Source organism: Schistocerca gregaria, chromosome 4 (assembly GCF_023897955.1).
Source record: "Schistocerca gregaria isolate iqSchGreg1 chromosome 4, iqSchGreg1.2, whole genome shotgun sequence".
NCBI classification, from domain to species: Eukaryota; Metazoa; Arthropoda; class Insecta; order Orthoptera; family Acrididae; genus Schistocerca; species Schistocerca gregaria.
In genome coordinates, this window is record NC_064923.1 from 348,857,786 (window position 1) to 348,878,530 (window position 20,745).

Below are 20,745 nucleotides of genomic sequence, written 5' to 3' on the forward strand. Positions count from 1 at the left end.
GAACTTAGAAGAGCATCCAAGAGGAACTATACCACCTGAGAATTAACACATCATGTTGTACAATATTTCTCAATCGCGGTACATTGTCTTCTAGTCGTAAGCAGCCGCCACTGACATCTGATGTACACTATTGGATAAAGCTTTTCTCTACTCGTTCCATATTGCTCCTGTGTATTTTCTAATGTAATTGTCTCGCCTTGTATCAGGTCGTTGTCCCTGTGTTTCTTGTGAAAATCCTCCGTGTTACTAGTATGGGAAAAATATTCCCTTATGACAGTGCAATAAGTTAATCTTCTATAATAGTGTGAAAAATAGTTAAAAAATGTAGGAGTGTTTGTTGGATATCGGCCTCTTCATTTTATGTTGCAGTACTTTACTATTTCCGTCACAGACTGCGAACTCGTACTATAAAGCATTTGCCGCTGAACTTCCAGCACTAATCAGGCAATGAATGTCTATAATTGTACTAGAAAATCAGAGTAACATGCGTGATTAATACTTCCGTCTTCGTTCTGGTCTTCAGCATTCTGACTGGTTTCATTTTGTTCTTTACACTTCTCTATCCAGTGCAAGCCTCTTTTTCTCTGCGTAACTACATTCATCGGAATCTGCTTACAATATTAGAGCATTGGTCTCCAACTAAAATTTTTATCCTGCACACTTCCCTCTATCACCAAAATGACGATGTGTCCCACCAACTGGCACGTTTTTGTAGTGAAGTTGTGTCATACACTACTGGCCATTAAAATTGATACACCACGAAGATGACGTGCTACAGACGTGAAATTTAACCGTCAGGAAGAAGATGCTGTGATATGCAAATGATTAGCTTTTCAGAGCATTCACAGAAGGTTGGCTCCGGTGGCGACAACTACAACGTGCTGACATGAGGAAAGTTTCCAACCGATTTCTCATAAACAAACAGCAGTTGACCGGCGTTGCCTGGTGAAACGTTGTTGTGATGCCTCTTGTAAGGAGGAGAAATGCGTACCATCACGTTTCCTACTTTGATAAAGGTCGGATTGTAGCCTGTCGCGATTGCGGTTTATCATATCGCAACATTGCTGCTCGCGTTGGTCGAGATCCAATGACTATTGCCACAATATGGAATCGGTGGGTTCAGGAGGGTAATACGGAACGCCGTGCTGGATCCCAATGGCCTCGTATCACTAACAGTCGAGATGACAGGCATCTTATCCGCATGGCTGTCACGCATCGTGCAGCCACGTCTCGATCCCTGAGTCAACAGATGGGGTCGTTTGCAAGACAACAACCATGTGCACGAACAGTTCGACGACGTTTGCAGCAGCATGGACTATCAGCTCGGAGACCATGGCTGCGGTTACCCTTGAAGCTGCATCACAGACAAGAGCGCCTGCTATGGTGTACTCAGTGACGAACCTGGATGCACGAATGGCAAAATGTCATTTTTTCGGATGAATCCAGGTTCTGTTTACAGTATTATAATGGTCGCATCCGTGTTTGGCGACATCGCGGTGAACGCACATTACAAGCATGTATTGATCATCGCCATACTGGCGTTTCACCCGGCGCGATGGTATGGGGTGCTATTGGTTACACGTCCCGGTGACCTCTTGTTCACACTGACGGCACTTTGAACAGTGGACGTTACATTTCAGGTGTGTTACGACCCGTGGCTTTACCCTTCATTCGATCCCTGTGAAACCCTACATTTCAGCAGGATAATGCGCGACCGCATGTTGCAGGTCCTGTACGGGCCTTTCTGGATACAGAAAATGTTCGACTACTGCCCTGGCAAGCACATTCTCCATATCTCTCACCAATTGAAATCGTCTGGTCAATGGTGACCGAGCAACTGGCTCGTCACAAAACGCCAGTCACTACTCTTCGTGAACTGTGGTATCGTGTTGAAGCTGCATGGGCAGCTGTACCTGTACACGCCATCCAAGCTCTATTTGACTCAATGTCCAGGCGTATCAAGGCAGTTATTGCAGCCAGAGGTGGTTGTTGTGGGTACTCATTGCTCAGGATCTATACACCCAAATTGCGTGAAAATGTAATCACATGTCAGTTCTAGTATAATATATTTGTCCAACGTATACCGGTTTATCATCTGCATTTCTTCTTGGTGTAGCAATTTTAATGGTCAGTAGTATAGATTCTTACTGTTCCCAGCTCAGTACAGTAGGTCGTCGTTATGTTGTGGTGCGGCACAGGTGCTATCACCAGCTTGGAAGAAGGTGTGCCCTGCTGAGGTCTACTAAGTCACTTTAACGGAGTTAGTGGGAGAAAGCCTCCTGGGACGCTCAGCGCAAGTGATTCTGTACTGGAGAGGAGAAGTTATGTTTTTTAGGTAGCGAAGAGGAGTGCAAATACTTAATGGTTCAATTTAAGAACAGTTTATTTTTCCACTAGTTCAGCCTTACTCGGAGAAATGTCTTATAGTGGCTGTATATTTTTGCAAATGAGTTCACCCTGCCTTATGTTAGGCTTCTCCAGCAACTTTGGCTCTCTGAGTTCTACTTTGCTCTATCAGAGACGAGAGCACTGCTTGCAACTCGTTGCCACAGTACGAATCAGATATCGTGACCAGAGTTAGAGAACACTGCGAGACAGCATATGTTCCTTTTTATTTTCTGACAGACAGAAAATGTCAAATGTGACACCTTGCTACTTGACAAATTCTGTAGTAATTTTTGAGAACATTTCTCGTGGAGAAAACAGAGCTCTGGATAAAAGACTACCGTTACGCTATTATATACCATTACTGAGTGGTTAGCACACTGATCTCTCATTCGGGAGAACGATGGTTCAAATCCGCGCCCTGCCATCCTGATTCAGGTCTTTCGTGATTTCCCTACATCGCTTCAAATACCGGGATGGTTCCTTAAAAGTGCCTGATCGACTTGCTTCCATATCCTTCCCTAATCCGACGACCTGCTGTTTGGTCCCCTCCCCCAAATCTACTAACCAACTATTGTGACCGAATTGCAGTACTAAGCATATATGTTATGAAACAGCTGGTTGGTCTACTCCTTCCGAACAGGTCATGAAGGCCCAACGTTACCAACCGGCCGCAGTGTCATCCTCAGCCCACAGGCGTCATTGGAAGCGGATATGGAGGGTCATGTGGTCAGCTTACCGCGCCGTATGTCAGTTTCCGAGACCGGAGCCGCTGCTTCTCAATCAAGTAGTCTACAGTTTGCCTCGCAAGGGCTGAGTGCACCCCGCTTGCCAACAGCGCTCGGCAGACCGGATGATCACCCATCCAAGTGCTAGCCCAGCCCGACAGCGCTTAACTTCGGTGATCTGATGGGAACCGGTGTTACCACTGCGGCAAGGCCGTTGGGTGGTTGGTATACGTCATTTGAAATTAGTAATTTACGCACATTTTACTGCTGAAGTCTTTTTCGTCCGTTAAGAAATGTCTTAACTCCAGTTGGCTGTAATCTAGTACGGTGTTCATATTTAAAGAACTACAACGTGCTGTTGTTGTTATTTTACCGTATTTTAGATATATCGTGCCTTAAAAGGGAGTTCATTTTACTCAACCATTCTGTGAAGATTAGGTGGGTGGATGATCACTAGGTTGTTTATAATTCTAGTACGAATAAGTAGGCTGGCCCTGTTGCTTCTCGTAAACCGAGGAGATGTTTGTGAACTAGCTGTGGACTTACTAAGTGCGTGTGAAAGACCTACCATTCATAAAACTAATACCAATATTGTGGAGCATTAACCCCTACCCCTCCCCACCCCACAAGTTTTGTTGTTTATCGTTTGGGATTGGTTGTCAATGGTTTCGCAAGGACTGAGTCTGTTGTTTAATTGTCTTAAGCGATTTGTCGATCAAGCCTTTTGTCAAATTCTTTTAAGGAGAAAAAAATCATACTTGAAGAATCTTGGAATTCTTTGTGCATATTGCTTATTGTCAATATTATTTTACTGTCAGCAATCAGAACTGTAAAGTGTATAATGTTCTTTAATGGTGGTTGTCAGAGTTTGTTTTAAGTTTTCTGCACTGACCATCTGTGTTCAAGTCTTTGAAAATTTTGAAGAGACTAACACTAAATCTGTTTCTAAGGTTTGTAAAGTGCCTTCTACTGTAAAATAGTCCCTAGCCTCCTATCCGTAGGTCTTCTCTGGAGGCGGCGAACAAAATGTATTTCACGCGGCGGTGCTTCATGTGTTTGAGGCGTTGGATGACGATGGAAGATGACACCTTCAGTTCTGCTCAGTTTGTTAAAAGGAGAGATAGTAACTGCTAGACCTCTAGCTTGTCACAGAACCTTTTCCATGAGATATGGCTCGTCGAAGTCGTCATTAACTCGAAGTTCCCTTATGGAGTTCGAATTTCAAATACCGCAGCAAAGGGGGAATAAGTGTTTACAGACAATATTCTGCCGCTGAATCTGCCCCAGATACAATCGCTTCGGACAGTTTAGCGCTGCACATACAGGGTGAGAGCTATTGAACTCTATGAAGTAAATCAGTCATTACTTCTGAACGGTTTGCTTTAGGACGTTCAAACTGCACGGTTCGCCTAGGAGCGTGATGGGAATTAGTATGCTCATCCATGGTTTGGTTTAGTTACGAAGCCCACTTTCGTTCGTATGGGTTCGTCAGTAAGTAAAATTGGTGCATTTGGGTGACTGAGAACCCACATTTCGTGATCGAGAAGTCTCTTCACACTCAACGGATGACTGTATGGTGTGCAATGTCCAGTCAAGGAATAATCGGTGTGATATCCCTTGACGGCACAGTGACTACCGAATGGTATGTGAAGGTTTTGGAAGTTGACTTTATCCCCATTATTCAAAGTGACCCTGGTTCCGACAAGATGTCTCCCATGCAAGATGGAGCTCGACTCCATCGAAGCAGGAGCGTGATGTCCTGGAGGAACACTTTGGGGACCGCATTTTGGCTGTGGTGTACCCAGAGGCCACCGGCATGGTCCTTAATTGGCCACCATATGTTAAAGACAAGATGTACAGCTTTAACCCCAAAACAACTGCTGAGCTGAAAACAGCCATTTAGGAGTTCATCGACAGCATCGAAATTCCGACACTTTAGCGGGTCATGCAGAATTTCGCTATTCGTCTGCACCATATCATCGCCAATGATGACAAGCATAGCGAACATGTGATAACCTGAATCTGAATATCTGTAATGACGTTTACAAGTTGAATAAAGTGTGTACACGCCTAGTTCGCAAGTATTTTTTTTCATATAGTTCGATGATTATTACCCTGTATGTAAATCCTATGTGGCAGTAGCAACAACATCTATTTTATTTTATCAAGTGGAAAATTGCAAAACTACTGTAGGTTATTGTAGACTATCACAAGTAAGTGTTGACTACAGCAGTTTTTCTGGTAGCTTTGGTTAGTTAACATTGTAACCGCATTACCTGTGCATTAAGAGTGTTTTATAACAATCAGGCGGTACCTCGCTTCCATCGCTTTGTTTCCGTATACTGTCAGTGTCGCACTAGATTCCCCAAAAACCAGAAACAGTGAAATATATATATATATATATATATATATATATATATATATATATATATGTGTGTGTGTGTGTGTGTGTGTGTGACAGTGTAACCTGCAGAACATGTGTGTTCTACAGGTACAAACCCAAAAATAAATAATATTTTTAGTGAACTTGAAACTGTCAGTATTGTATTCAGGTTTACTAGAAAAACTGATGATCTGTAATGCGAAACAGATATTGTAGTAGAAGGAAATGTATATATTATAAAAGCATATATCTTAGAAAAACGCAGTTTTCTCTAAAAAAAAAAGGTAAAATAAAAAAAACGCGAAACAAAAACATATCGAACGTCGCTTTAGTACTTCGCCGAGCTTCTATAAAACATGTCTCTCTTATTCATAAATAACCTACGCTATTGTCAATAATAACAGAAAATTATAGCCTTTGATCGTGATGAAGAACATTCTATTGAGAACAAAAGAACAACAATAATAAGATAAATTCCTATGTCTGTACGTAAACTGTACTTGCAGAAGAAGGATATAGAATAGACACTGGACTAACGCTGAACGATGCTTGGTTCTAATTACGTGTAGAACAAACAAACAACAAAAAACGAAGAGAAGTCGTCGGCTTCCAGTTTCCCTCTCACACATTCGTTTACGTTTCTTCTCCTACCAATGCTACCAATACCACCGGAAATCCTACCATATACTACGTCATTTATGTATTGTACCAAGACGACCGAGCCATGGTATTGGAAGTCACAACTCTAGTCAGGTCTAATTGAGCTGGATGATAGCAGACTCCGTCTATTACGTTCTGTAGCTAAACTGAATACTTTTCTGTTGTCATTGTTAACTGCGATAGCTTCCTTGCTATGGTGACAAGCATATGGTATAGGAAGAATTGTCAACAGATTAATAGTTAACTGTCAATACAATAGCAAGAAAACATAAAAATAAATAAAAAATATTCACAAAAAATATTCTGGATACCAGAAAATAGATACGATATGGACAACGGCATCCCAAAGAATATGCATAAATTCTGCGACAAATCTATCAGTTTAACAGACGTCACGCTCTTTAAGTTACGTTCCTTTAAAAGGACTTAAATATAATTCGTAGCCATCAGTAGACTGCAAGAAATATCACAATCATGCTGATTGTAATTACAAAAGGAGACAACTAAGTTGTTGTTCCTCCGTCAGTCCTTTAATACTTTACGAAGTCGTAGTAATGTGCCTACTTTCTTAAAAATGGCAAAAGAATTACCATAATTTGTACTAGGTCCACGATTGGGTACCTGTCTAAAATTGAACTGTCGAAACAAAACAAATGTCTTTGAGCAAAATGTTGAAATGGGACCCTAGTGATAGAAAGAGAAATATGGGTTCTGGCCCAAAAAAAGGATTGTGTGGTGTCTCGGGGCTAAATCGGCGGTTGGGGTTCACCCTCCTCCCTACCTCCTAGCCACCACTTAATCTTGATTCTGAATATTGTTATATCCACGCTCCTATGGCTAACGTGGCATACGACTCATAGCTGTTTCGTCAGCAGCTAAAATCTATGATGGGTGGTGTTCTAGGTCCATTTGACGTCGCAGATCTTGTGTAGCTGTACAGATTTGGAGGATATTGCTTCTCTGATGCACTGCAGGAGTTCTTCTTGTAGTATAATTCATGAGTTATTTTTGTACGTCCAATTCAGAGAAATTCCTTTCTTGAGCTTCTTAGTAAGTTTACCGTACCCAGTCAGTGTTTTTGATCGTCCATAGTTTATTGGCTTCCGTTCTGTCTTTCCATTTATATTTCCATTTCTTCAGGATTCGTCGTCTAATGTGCATCCTGAAGTCACCGCTTGGAATGCCTAGTTCGAATGTTCCATCCCTGTTGCTTGTTTGCGTAGTTTGTCAGCCAGCTCATTACCCACAATGCCGACGTGACTCGGTATCCACAGAAAGACAGTGTATATCCTGTACCATAGAGGACATATAGTTGGTCATGGATGGCAGAGAACAATGAATGTTTTGGACAGCACTTGTCCAATGTCTGCAATGCTCTTATATACATATGCATATGCATATGCATATGACAATATTCTGATGATGATGATGTTTGGTTTGTGGGGTGCTCAACAACACAGTCATCAGCGCCCGTACAAATTCCCATTGTTATACAGTCCAATTTTGCCACTGGCACGAAAGATGATGATGAAATGATGAAGACAACACATACACCCAGTCCCCGGGCAGAGAGAAATTCCCAACCCCGCCGGGAATCGAACCCGGGACCCTGCGATTCTGAGGCAGCAATACTAGCCACTAGATCACGAGCTGCAGACACATTCTGTCGAGGGAAAGTTATTATGTTTTGTAGTGCTGCAAGTATCGCTATTAATTCTGCAGTGTAAATGGTTCGCTCTAAGCACTATAGGACTTAACATCTGAGGTCATCAGTACCCTAGACTTAGAACTGCTTAAACCTGACTAACCTAAGGACATCACACACATCCATGCCTGAGGCAGGATTTGAACCTGCGACCGTAGCAACCGCATGGTTCCGGACTGAAGCTCCTAGAACCGCTCGGTCAGAGAGGCCAGCGCAGTATAAATACTGCATTCTTTTGGTAGACAACGTTGTTCAAGATTCTGTTTGCGAACATATGTCTAGCTGACTCGCTTATTATCTTTGGAGTTGCAAAGGAGATTAAAATGTGGATAATCTTGGATCATTGAATAAAATGCACACCTGTAGAAACTGTGTACCATGTTATCTTTTGTGTTGGGCAATAGGGCCAAATGAACTTATCAGAGAAGCGTCGCTATTGGGAGTATTGCCTACAGGTGTTCGGAGGGTGTTCTTGTCAGTGTTTTTAAAGCTATACTGTTGTTCTCTTCCTGTTCTAAGGGGGTTCATGAGTAAGCAGTTAGTTGGACTGTGAAATAAAATTTGACAACGATGCTAGGGCATTTGAATTAACTAACTTTTTGTGACAAGAAAACAAAGCAAATTGTAACTGACGTGAAATGCACTAGCTATGCAGCAGGACTACCCGTAGCTCAAAAAATGAGGTTGCCAATAAAGTTAGTACATCAACCAAAAAACAAATACGAAAATGAAGTAAAAATCATGATGAAACAATTCATGTTTAAATAAGAAGTTAAAAGAGCATAAAAGATTATTTACAATGGCCAATAAAGGAAACACTGTAGTCATTATGATTGAAAATGACCCCATATACAAAACAGAAAAAGAACTGCAGAAAAAGGAATAAAATTATCGGACAGAAATCCTACAGCGTGATTTTATGATGAACTGAAACCCAAAATCCAATATCCTAACGTATTTAATGATAGCGAAAACAACAGTTTTCTCGTTATGAACGCGCAGATAGCCATTGTACGAGCACAGATCAAGCTACAGAAACAAGAAAAATCCATGAAAGTAAGCTCCAACACAGAAAGAAGTCCTAATGGCTCAAACCTTCGATCAGTAGTTTAGTATTAAGACGAGGACCGTTTGGATTTCGAAATTAATCATCTGAAATATGTGTTCCGAAAGAACGGCTATGAATCACTTGATAAGAAGACAGCGTTCTCCAAGAGACGGAAACTTGAAAATGTTGAGCATTCACATGATGAGGCACCGATTGCATTCCTTCCTTTCAGCGATGCTGCATCCTGCAAATCAGGAAGAGTCCTGGTGAGAGGTTGCATAAAATTGATTTACCGACCTCCTAAGAAGGTAAGAGATGGTACGCAGTATTAATGACAGTCTTCGCCTCAGTATCCGTGGGTTTACAACATCCCGTGTGAGTGTCGAAGCAATTACATATGCCAGTCCATCCGTACCGTTTCCGACTGCTGTGCAGAAAATCATGGCATTATATCCGCTGTCACAGTTGAAGATCTTGTCACACGTTATTATTTCTCCAGCCTCTTTAATTACAGAATCCCAGTATTTATGAACCTGGGATACAACTTTTTTTCTTCAAATAGTATTTTACATTTGCTAGTGAAGCTGTGCTCAGCAACTGCAGTTTTCTCCAGTTCTTCACAAGCAAATGTAAAATACTATTTGAAGAAAAAAAAGTTGTATCCCAGGTTCATAAATACTGGGATTCTGTAATTAAAGAGGCTGGAGAAATAATAACGTGTGACAAGATCTTCAACTGTGACAGCGGATATAATCTTAACGGTGCGTGGAAGCCAGCTCCCGATTCCGATAAGAGCCAGATATATTCGTCACAATATTTACGCTGGATAACATTCCATCAGAGTTTCTAAAATCACTGGGAGATGTGGCAACAAAACGACTATTCACGTTGGTATGTAGAATGTATGAGTCTAGCGACAGATCATCTGACTTTCGGAAAAATATCATCCACACAGTTCCGAGGACTACAACAGCTGAGAAGTGCAAGAATTGTAGCACAATCAGCTTAACAATTCATACATCCAAGTAGTTAACAAAAACAAACATAATATACAGACGAATGGAAAAGGAAATTAAGGATGTGCTAGATGACGATACGTTTGGCTTTGTAAAAGACAAAGGCAACCAAGAGGCAATTCTGACGTTTGCGGCGAATAATGGAAGCAAGACTAAAGAAAAATCATGACCCATTCATAGGATTTGTCGGCTGAAAAAGGCATTCGATAATGTAAAATGGTGCAAGGTGTTAGAAATTCTAAGAAAAAATGGGGTAAGCTATAGAGAGAGATGGGTAATATAGAATAGGTACAAGAGCCAAGAGGGAATAAGAGTTTACGGCCAGGAACGAATTGCTCTATTAGAAAGGGTGTAAGTCTTTCCCCCTTACTGCACAATCTGTACATCGAAGAAGCAAAGACGGAAATAAAAGAAAGGTTCAGGAGCGGAATAAAAATTCAAGGTGAAAGGATGTCAATGATACGATTCGCTGATGACATTGCTATCCAGAATTATATGATCTGCTGAATGGAATGAACAATCTAATGAGTATAGAATATGGACTGTGAGTAACTTGAAGGAAGACGAAAGTAATGAGAAGTAGTAAAAATGAAAACAGCGAGCAACTTAACATCTGGATAGATATCACGAAATAGATGAAGTTAAGGTATTCTGCTATCTAAGGCAACAACATAACCAATGACGGACAGAGCAAGGAGGACATCAAAAGCAGACTAGCACTGACAAAAAAGGGCATTGCGGACCAAGAGAAGTCTCGTAGTACTAAGCATAGGTCTTAATTTGAGGAAGAAATTCTGAGAATGTACGTCTGGAGCACAGCATTGTATGGTAGTGAAACATGGACTGTGGGAAAATCGGAACAGAAGAGAATCGAAGCATCTCAGATGTGGTGCTACAGGCGAATGTTGAAAATTAGGTGGACTGATAAGGTAAGAAATGAGAAGGTTCCGCGCAGAATCGGAGAGGGAAGGAACATGTGGAGAACACTGACAAGAAGAAGGTACAGGATGACAGGACATCTGTTAAGACATCAGGGGATGACTCCCATGGTACTAGAGGGAGCTGTAGAGGGCAAAAACTGTAGAGGGCAAAAACTGTAGAGGATTGGAAAACATCCAGCAAATAATTGAGAACGTAGGTTGCAAGCGCTACTCTGAGATGAAGAGGTTAGCACAGCAGAGAAATTCGTGTCGGGCCGCATCAAACCAGTCAGAAGACTGATGACCCCAGACAAAAGAAAAAATTACACTGCAGATTTGGGCACCATCTGAGACAGCATTACTTAATTAGCGACCAATCAAAAGCCACCTATGGGCTGTAGAAGGTCATTACAGCAGCTGCTTTGAAAGTCAGTTGCTGCTGTGGAAGACGATGGAAGTAATAATTGAAAACTCGAAGTTTTACGTTGAACTGATGCGGCGAGAAACCCGAGAATGTTTTATGCAACAGTGCTGTCGGGAAAGAGTTTGTTCTCATATTAACAAGACCTACGATTTTGCTGATAGTCTCAAACATACTGCGACAGTAACAAATACATTACTTGCAGCACTAAAATTAGTGAACTTAAAGGCCTATGCGAATGTAGCACAAACGCACCAGTCAGTGAAATCCAGGATTTAATTAAAAGAATTTACTGATTCATAAAGGATCTGTAGGAAAAACAATAAAATTAATAGAATTGTCGTATATACGTTAGCTTAAATTGATTTCGCTTTCGGTAGTGCTGGGCTAACGCCGTCTCCAGATCATGTTTGAAATATTCAGAAACCATACAGAGCAAAATTTATTTTGATGAAATCTCATAATGTATTGTACCGATGTGTTCACGGTTCTATTTGATTCTTAAAAGAGAATGTAACTAAGATCAATGACACTGTTATGAAGTTAAGCGCTTTTGATTCTGAAGGAAACCTTGTTGTTGAACATGAATGTGAAAGTGTAATTAACAACCGTGATACAGCTTTCGCCAATTTCGGATTTACAGGAAATCACTTTGCACAGATCTAATCAAAGGCTGTACACCATAGCATCCAATTCCATACAAGACTGCCTATTTTCAGTCATTAATCAACAGTTGCTTAAATTACCATTAGTTCAGCAGGAAAGAAAGGAATTATTCATTCTTAAGCACGTTGTTGTAAGTAATGGTTAGAATGTTGGAGCATCACTAAAATGCTTCAAATATTTAAAACAGATGACGCACGAAGAACAGAAAACATTGCGTTGAACATTCCGCTCAATCGAAAGACTTTATTTTACTAAAAATAAAGTTCTAAAATTAGTTCTAGAAGGGTGCAAAAATGAAATACAAGGACTTTCCTAAACGGTATGTAGGTCATATGACACGTCGTATGACGGAACTTTTGAGATCTATTTTAAATAACACATTTCACAACAAAATAATAAGACAGCATTTGGAGACCATTTAACAGAAGCTAAACACTCGGTAGGACCAATACAGAAACATGTTGAAAAGTTACCCAGCACGGTGTAGGATATTTTTTGAACTTGTGGAATAACTTGAAACCTATGGACATCACTGACAAGAAGCAACTAAAATAGGTCATTCCAACGTGATCAGGAATTGTGTGTATTTCAAGAATTTTGATGGCCTACTGAAACTGATCAGCCAGAACATTGTGACCATCGACCTGCTACACCTGGCGGGGTATGCTAGTGTGGCACACGCACGGTGCATGTACTATCAATGTGCGTACTGTCCATGTGTAGAACGGAGAAGGCGCGTGATTCATCTGAGTCTGACCGAGGGCGCATTTTGATAGTCTGGAGGCTCGGCATGAACTCAATCACCGACCGTTGTTGCAACCTGACGTCTACTTCACGGTCCATTATGGCTCAGCTGTAAATAAAAGACAATACTTTTGTTGGTTGTACCCATTCAAGTATGCACTCCGCGGGAAGCAATATTTGGATGATGGAGTGGTTATTGATGCAACGAGTCATAATAAGTTTTAGTGGAATCCTGAATCAAACGATCCTACTTGCAAGAAAAAATATGTTGCTTTACTTACTGAACGCCTCTCGTAACAGTTTGGTGTCTAGACTGATACACGAGTATAACCACAAATTTTTGAAGGGCAGGTCCTATTGCTTCCTGGTGCAGGACAAGAACATAAAATATGAAACATTCAGTCGTATGAAAAGCATCAGTTACAAAGCGATTTAGAAAAGATTGCTGTATGGTGTGACAGGTGGCAGTTGACGCTAAATAACGAAAAGTGTGATGTGGTCCACATGAGTTCCAAAAGAAATCCGTTGGAATTCGATTACTCGATAAATAGTACAATTCTCAAGGCTGTTAATTCAACTAAGTACCTGGGTGTTAAAATTAAGAACAACTTCAGTTGGAAAGACCACATAGATAATATTGTGGGGAAGGCGAGCCAAAGTTTGCTTTTCATTGGCAGGATACTTAGAAGATGCAACAAGTTTACTAAAGAGACAGCTTACACTACACTCGTTCGTCCTCTGTTAGAATATTGCTGCGCGGTGTGGGATCCTTACCAGGTGGGATTGACGGAGGACATCGAAAGGGTACAAAAAAGGTCAGCTCGTTTTGTATTATCACGTAATAGGGGAGAGAGTGTGGCAGATATGATACGCCAGTTGGGATGGAAGTCATTAAAGCAAAGACGTTTTTCGTCGCGGCGAGATCTATTTACGAAATTCAGTCACCAACTTTCTCTTCCGAATGCGAAAATATTTTGTTGAGCCCAACCTACATAGGTAGGAATGATCATAAAAATAAAATGAGAGAAGTCAGAGCTCGAACAGAAAGGTTTAGGTGTTCGTTTTTCCCGCGCGCTGTTCGGGAGTGGAATAGTAGAGAGATAGTATGATTGTGGTTCGATGAACCCTCTACCAAGCACTTAAATGTGAATTGCAGAGTAATCATGTAGATGTAGATGTAGATGAATTAAAACGGTTCAGTCCTTGGACTGCGAGAGAGTATGAGAAAAGACAAGAAGGAGAACTTTGTCCACTGGCATGAAAAGTGACGAAAATCCGGGCAGGGCACTTCAGACAACTATTGCGGTATCGTCTTAAATAGCTCCAGGTCTTATGGTACTGAGCAATTAGCTGCATATTTACAAACGATGTTGAACGTGAACGCGGAGATGTGTTTAACTACCTGTCACCTCGGGAGAGGAACGGTTTATGGCGGCGTAAAATGCATTCTCACCGACGCTAAGATGGCGGCTGGTCCCGAACTCACGAACGTCGTAACTGGTCATCTCCGTTCAGCACAACTGGTAGCAAATGGGGCGATCACGGCGCCTCTCGTCACTTTTGTGGGCGAGGAACTCTCGACACAGTAAAGTTTCGCCCATAAGGAAAGGACCATATAGCCAACGTAACAAGGTTTCCGTTAGCTCACTTTTGCGGTCAGAGCTCTTGGTTGGGACTTCTGGTAGAAGTTTAGCGAAAACGATGAATACCTCGAGTCCTTCCGCGGTAAGAAGCCTAGGACTTAATCTAAAAGCAACGGCTAGTTAGCCTCTGGCAGTATTCGCCACCTTGCGATATTGCAGAATTGACCAAATTAGGACCTGGAAAACACGGCTGCCCCCATAAGCCCATAATACGCTGGCTACACCAACTGACGATGATTTTAGATCGTTGGAGAAAATTAGTCTGATAGCGCGTAATTAAAAACTTATTACGACGACATTTGAAATAAGTATTTATCCAACTAGAGGAGCATATCATACGAAATATAATTTTCTGAATAATTTGGATCTGATGTTAAAAGTATTGATTTAATTTACTTAGTGCACTCTACCTTGTATCACTGTACAAGCTGCAGCGGAGGTTAGTGACAGGCCTTGTGGTCAGTCCACGAAAAGTCTGCACTCTACACTTCATATGTGCAATAATTCAAATTTCGTTATTTGCTATCGTCACTGGTGTTGCGATCTTAATTTTGCTGTGGTCCTTTCCACTGTTTCAGTCACGACCAGGGTTGAACGGGTTCCCTTTGAGACGGTGGATACGGAGTTAGTGAAGTGCTTCGGTGGCCTTCTACTTTCCAAAACTAAACACAAGAGGGTGCTTGAGCACGAAAATAGCCGGCTGAATGTCCCTTGAGTCCGTAACGAGGCCGGTTTACAATCGCCGAGGCCGTCTGTTAATGTTTCGCCCTGCCAAGTCTTGCGTCAAACGGAGCAATAGCGATGCGCCCGCAATCTCTGGCCACGCAACGCAGCATTTATGTACTTCTATTCACTCGAGCTGGTCTGTACAAAAATGCAGGACGAATCTTGCGTCGCACTGAAAATTAAACTGTGCGTCGCGGAAGGTAGATAAACTGTCACGATAAACTATATTCGCCTCCACTTCTTGTGAAAATAAGGGCTTTGTGGGAGGCGTGGGCGTCCGCAGGAACTTCTCCAAGAGGGTACAAGATTCACAAACGCATCGCGCCGCAAGAACCAAACTTGATAAGTACACAAAGCTTGTTGTTTCTCAAATGACTGATAGTTACCTATTTCGTACTTTTCAGGTAGATTCGTACTTTTCAGGCAGATGTTTTATTAATATGAATATGGATGCCACTTTTCTGATTCAACGATCTGAAATTACATCCTCATATCATAACCTGGGATGAACAGTGACACAACTCAAAAAAGAAATACTCGAGAAAAATCGACTTTAAGGATTCTATAAAACTTATACTGCAACAGTATAACTCTTTTAAAATTTCTAGTAGTTTCGGCAATAAATTCCACTATATTCTACGCAACAGTAATATTTACATATTGTTTTCTCGTCGAATGTGAGGTGCTGCTAATTATTATTTAGCTCTTTGAGCTGTGTCACTTTTCTTACCTTTTTAAAAATGGCTCTGAGCACTATGGGACTTAACATCTATTGTCATCAGTCCCCTAGAACTTAGAACTACTTAAACCTAACTAACCTAAGGACATCACACAACACCCAGGCATCACGAGGCAGAGAAAATCCCTGACCCCCGGGAACCCCGGCGCGGGAAGCGAGAACGCTACCCCACGACCACGAGCTGCGGACTTACGTTTTTAAAAACTAATTAACTTTTCATAATTGGGATTCACAGTCATGTAAAGTTTTTTGGAAGACATTATGTTTACGCCGGCGACTGTTAAACTATTTATTTCCACTGTTGCAATTTCGGCCTTAGGCCATTATCAAGTGCAGATGTTTTGGCTTTAAGCCATGTCAACTTTATACACGCAGACACATTTATATGTCATTGTGTCTAACAGCAAATGACAACGACTTATAAATGTCTCAGCGTGTATAAAGTTGACATGGCTTAAAGCCAAAACATCTACACTTGATAATGGTCTAAGGCCGAAATTACTATAGTGGAAATAAAGGCTTTAACAGTCGCTGGCGTAAACATGATGTCTTAAAAAATTAAAAAAAAAATAATAATAATTCTAAAAACTGTTTTTTTTTATGTTATGACCCCTCATGTAATACTTTTGTCACTTAACACTCCACATATTATTACTCACTGTAATATAATAAGACACTGGAACCACCATCAGGCAAAATTAATACTTAAGTTAGAATGAAAAAAAAAATGAAAACAAGTTAAAATTGTTTTGTTAGAAAAATACAAAGACAAAGTTATAATTCTACATCTACATCTACATCTACATCCATACTCCGCAAGCCACCTGACGGTGTGTGGCGGAGGGTACCCTGAGTACCTCTATCGGTTCTCCCTTCTATTCCAGTCTCGTATTGTACGTGGAAAGAAGGATTGTCGGTATGCTTCTGTGTGGGCTCTAATCTCTCTGATTTTATCCTCATGGTCTCTTCGCGAGATATACGTAGGAGGGAGCAATATACTGCTTGACTCTTCGGTGAAGGTATGTTCTCGAAACTTTAACAAAAGCCCGTACCGAGCTACTGACCGTCTCTCCTGCAGAGTCTTCCACTGGAGTTTATCTATCATCTCCGTAACGCTTTCGCAATTACTAAATGATCCTGTAACGAAGCGCGCTGCTCTCCGTTGGATCTTCTCTATCTCTTCTATCAACCCTACCTGGTGCGGATCCCACACTGCTGAGCAGTATTCAAGCATTGGGCGAACAAGCGTACTGTAACCTACTTCCTTTGTTGTCGGATTGCATTTCCTTAAGATTCTTCCAATGAATCTCAGTCTGGCATCTGCTTTACCGACGATCAACTTTATATGATCATTCCATTTTAAATCACTCCTAATGAGTACTCCCAGATAATTTATGGAATTAACTACTTCCAGTTGCTGACCTGCTATTTTGTAGCTAAATGATAAGGGACCTATCTTTCTATGTATTCGCATCACATTACACTTGTCTACATTGAGATTCAATTCCCATTCCGTGCACCATGCGTCAATTCGCTGCAGATCCTCCTGCATTTCAGTACAATTTTCCATTGTTGCAACCTCTCGATACACCACAGCATCATCTGCAAAAAGCCTCAGTGAACTTCCGATGTCATCCACCAGGTCATTTATGTATACTGTGAATAGCAACGGTCCCATGACACTACCCTGCGGCACACCTGAAATCACTCTTACTTCGGAAGACTTCTCTCCATTGAGAATGACATGCTGCGTTCTGTTATCTAGGAACTCCTCAATCCAATCACACAATTGATCTGATAGTCCGTATGCTCTTACTTTGTTCATTAAACGACTGTGGGGAACTGTGTCAAACGCCTTGCGGAAGTCAAGAAACACGGCATCTACCTGTGAACCCGTGTCTAAGGCCCTCTGAGTCTCGTGGACGAATAGCGAGAGCTGGGTTTCACACGACCGTCTTTTTCGAAACCCATGCTGATTCCTACAGAGTAGATTTCTAGTCTCCAGAAAAGACATTATACTCGAACATAATACGTGTTCCAAAATTCTACAACTGATCGACGTTAGAGATATAGGTCTATAGTTCTGCACATCTGTTTGACGTCCCTTCTTGAAAACGGGGATGACCTGTGCCCTTTTCCAATCCTTTGGAACGCTTCGCTCTTCTAGAGACCTACGGTACACCGCTGCAAGAAGGGGGGCAAGTTCCTTCGCGTACTCTGTGTAAAATCGAACTAGTATTCCATCAGGACCAGCGGCCTTTCCTCTTTTGAGCGATTTTAATTGTTTCTCTATCCCTCTGTCGTCTATTTCGATATCTACCATTTTGTCAACTGTGCGACAATCTAGAGAAGGAACTACAGTGCAGTCTTCCTCTGTGAAACAGCTTTGGAAGAAGACATTTAGTAATTCGGCCTTTAGTCTGTCATCCTCTGTTTCAGTACCATTTTGGTCACAGAGTGTCTGGACATTTTGTTTTGATCCACCTACCGCTTTGACATAGGACCAAAATTTCTTAGGATTTTCTGCCAAGTCAGTACATAGAACTTTACTTTCGAATTCATTGAAAGCCTCTCGCATAGCCCTCCTCACACTGCATTTCGCTTCGCGTAATTTTTGTTTGTCTGCAAGGCTTTGGCTATGTTTATGTTTGCTGTGAAGTTCCCTTTGCTTCCGCAGCAGTTTTCTAACTCGGTTGTTGTACCACGGTGGCTCTTTCCCATCTCTTACGATCCTGCTTGGCACATACTCATCTAACGCATATTGTACCATGGTTTTGAACTTTGTCCACTGATCCTCAACACTGTCTGTACTTGAGACAAAACTTTTGTGTTGAGCCACCAAGTACTCTGAAATCTGCTTTTTGTCACTTTTGCTAAACAGAAAAATCTTCCTACCTTTTTTAATATTTCTATTTACGGCTGAAATCATCGATGCAGTAACCGCTTTATGATCGCTGATTCCCTGTTCTGCATTAACTGATTCAAATAGTTCGGGTCTGTTTGTCACCAGAAGGTCTAATATGTTATCGCCACGAGTCGGTTTTCTGTTTAACTGCTCAAGGTAGTTTTCAGATAAAGCACTTAAAAATATTTCACTAGATTCTTTGTCCCTGCCACCCGTTATGAACGTCCACCTGGGGTGTACCTTGCGACGCACCAGACTCCCCACTGCCGCTACACTCCGAGGCAGCAGCCTGAAGACGGCTGACCGCGGCCATCAACACGCTCAGCTGTTCGCGAAGAGTGGCCAGCTCCTCCTGCGTCCGTACACAGCAGCCACACATCCTATCCATCCTAAGAAGTCAATTTACTATAGAGTGTTAAGAAACTTTTAAATAGACTGCTAATTCACTAAAGGCGGTTGATTATTGACTAAAGTGTGATTGCTAACCACTCCTTGTAGAAAACAAGGAAAATAGCACTACCTGTCTCTGGACTGTATTAAAAACAAACACTAGCACTACTAGCACTATGGCTGACTAAAGGGACTCTCTGACTGTATTCAAAACAAACACGAGATCTATGGAACACTTAATAGCACTCGACTATTAAATCTTCCTAAAAGCAAAAACACGCAGAAGAAGAAGTGACAAGTAAGAAAAATACAGTTAATACTTAAATTAAGGTAGCTCGCTGCACAGCAGACGTGAAGCAGACGGCGGTTAGATTAATAAGCAACATCAATTAGGTATGATTTATAGAACACAATTAACGGATGCATAAAATCACAAATGGGTCTATATAACGTAGTAACACTTTTCACTGAGAGAGAAGATAAAATATGAACTTTCTTTACAGCAGAAACTTCCATTTTTTTCTTATACCCTGCAGCTCACGAAATTTAGTAATATTTACAATAGCTGTAACCGTTAAAATAGTATCTCTTCCTTCAGACATGCATCCATGTCTAAAGGACATTGTAATGTAAGATCCAAACACTGTGTAAACACAGACACTGTTATATTCAGTGACTTTAAAAATTACATTCAGCTAGGAAAGTGCCGCTCTTCTCGAATGACCCATCCACATATGTCAGTAGCAAAGCTGAAGTGACACTGTCCCTATCGTGCCGAATCATGAAGTAACCTACAAGAAAAGTGACACAACTGATCTGGAGTGGACAAATCGCGAGTAGAGATACGACGTTTTTCGAGCACATAGGGGCATTTCACTAGTATTCTTTAGTGACATAAACTAAAAACAGCAATTTTTTTGAATTGTGCCACTTATCTTGTATGCGATATGATTAAATCCAGGTTGTCAACAAAACAGGGACATAAATACCCTCGAAGCGGAGAAACAGTGAGTGAACTTCACAAAAGGCCTAGTCAACTTTACTGCCATCACATTTGTTCAAGTTAATGGATTTATTACACTATTTGCATGATTTATATATTTTTTATTGTGGATTACAATAACAGAAGTTGAGCAAAAAGTTTCCTGAAAACTACATTTTTTGCGTTGGTTAGGTATTGTGCAGACTACGGCCAGTGTGCGACTACATGAAAGTGGCGGACCTTGTTGTGTCTAGGAATCCCTCATACTCGGTTCGCTAGACAAACAATCGAACAACTCATAATTATGAGTTTTGTTATAACAAGACAAGTACAATTACTTAACTTTGATAAATGTGTCGCAAGCAAAGGGCGACATACAAAATAATCATTCTTCTTCAGAACAGACAAACACAAATCTGTGTTACGTAGAGATTGATAATTATAGAGGCTACGATGTGTCTGCTAAACAAGTGGCAAACATTGACGCTGCTGTCGAAGTGAGCTGCCCCCAGTCGGGCGAGGCGCTTATGCCCTCTTCGCCTAGGGGCCGCTGCTGTCACGTTGTCGTCCTGGAGGGAGGTCGGTAAGCGTTCGATTGGCTGACCTCTTCTCACAGCCGTTTCTTCTCTGTCGTTCTCGACTGGAGTGCCAGCGCTGATTTACGCCGTAATAAATCTCCCTAAA

At 41.4% G+C, this 20,745-nt stretch overlaps 1 protein-coding gene and 1 pseudogene across 2 annotated transcripts in view; both read right to left on the minus strand.

Annotated features, from left to right (window-relative positions):
• The window catches only part of LOC126365777 (glutamyl aminopeptidase-like), a 790,794-nt gene that overhangs the window by 435,682 nt on the left and 334,367 nt on the right, over positions 1 to 20,745 (minus strand). The gene's annotated exons all lie outside the window — the stretch shown is intronic.
• LOC126268244 (5S ribosomal RNA) lies at positions 3,215 to 3,332 on the minus strand (annotated as a pseudogene).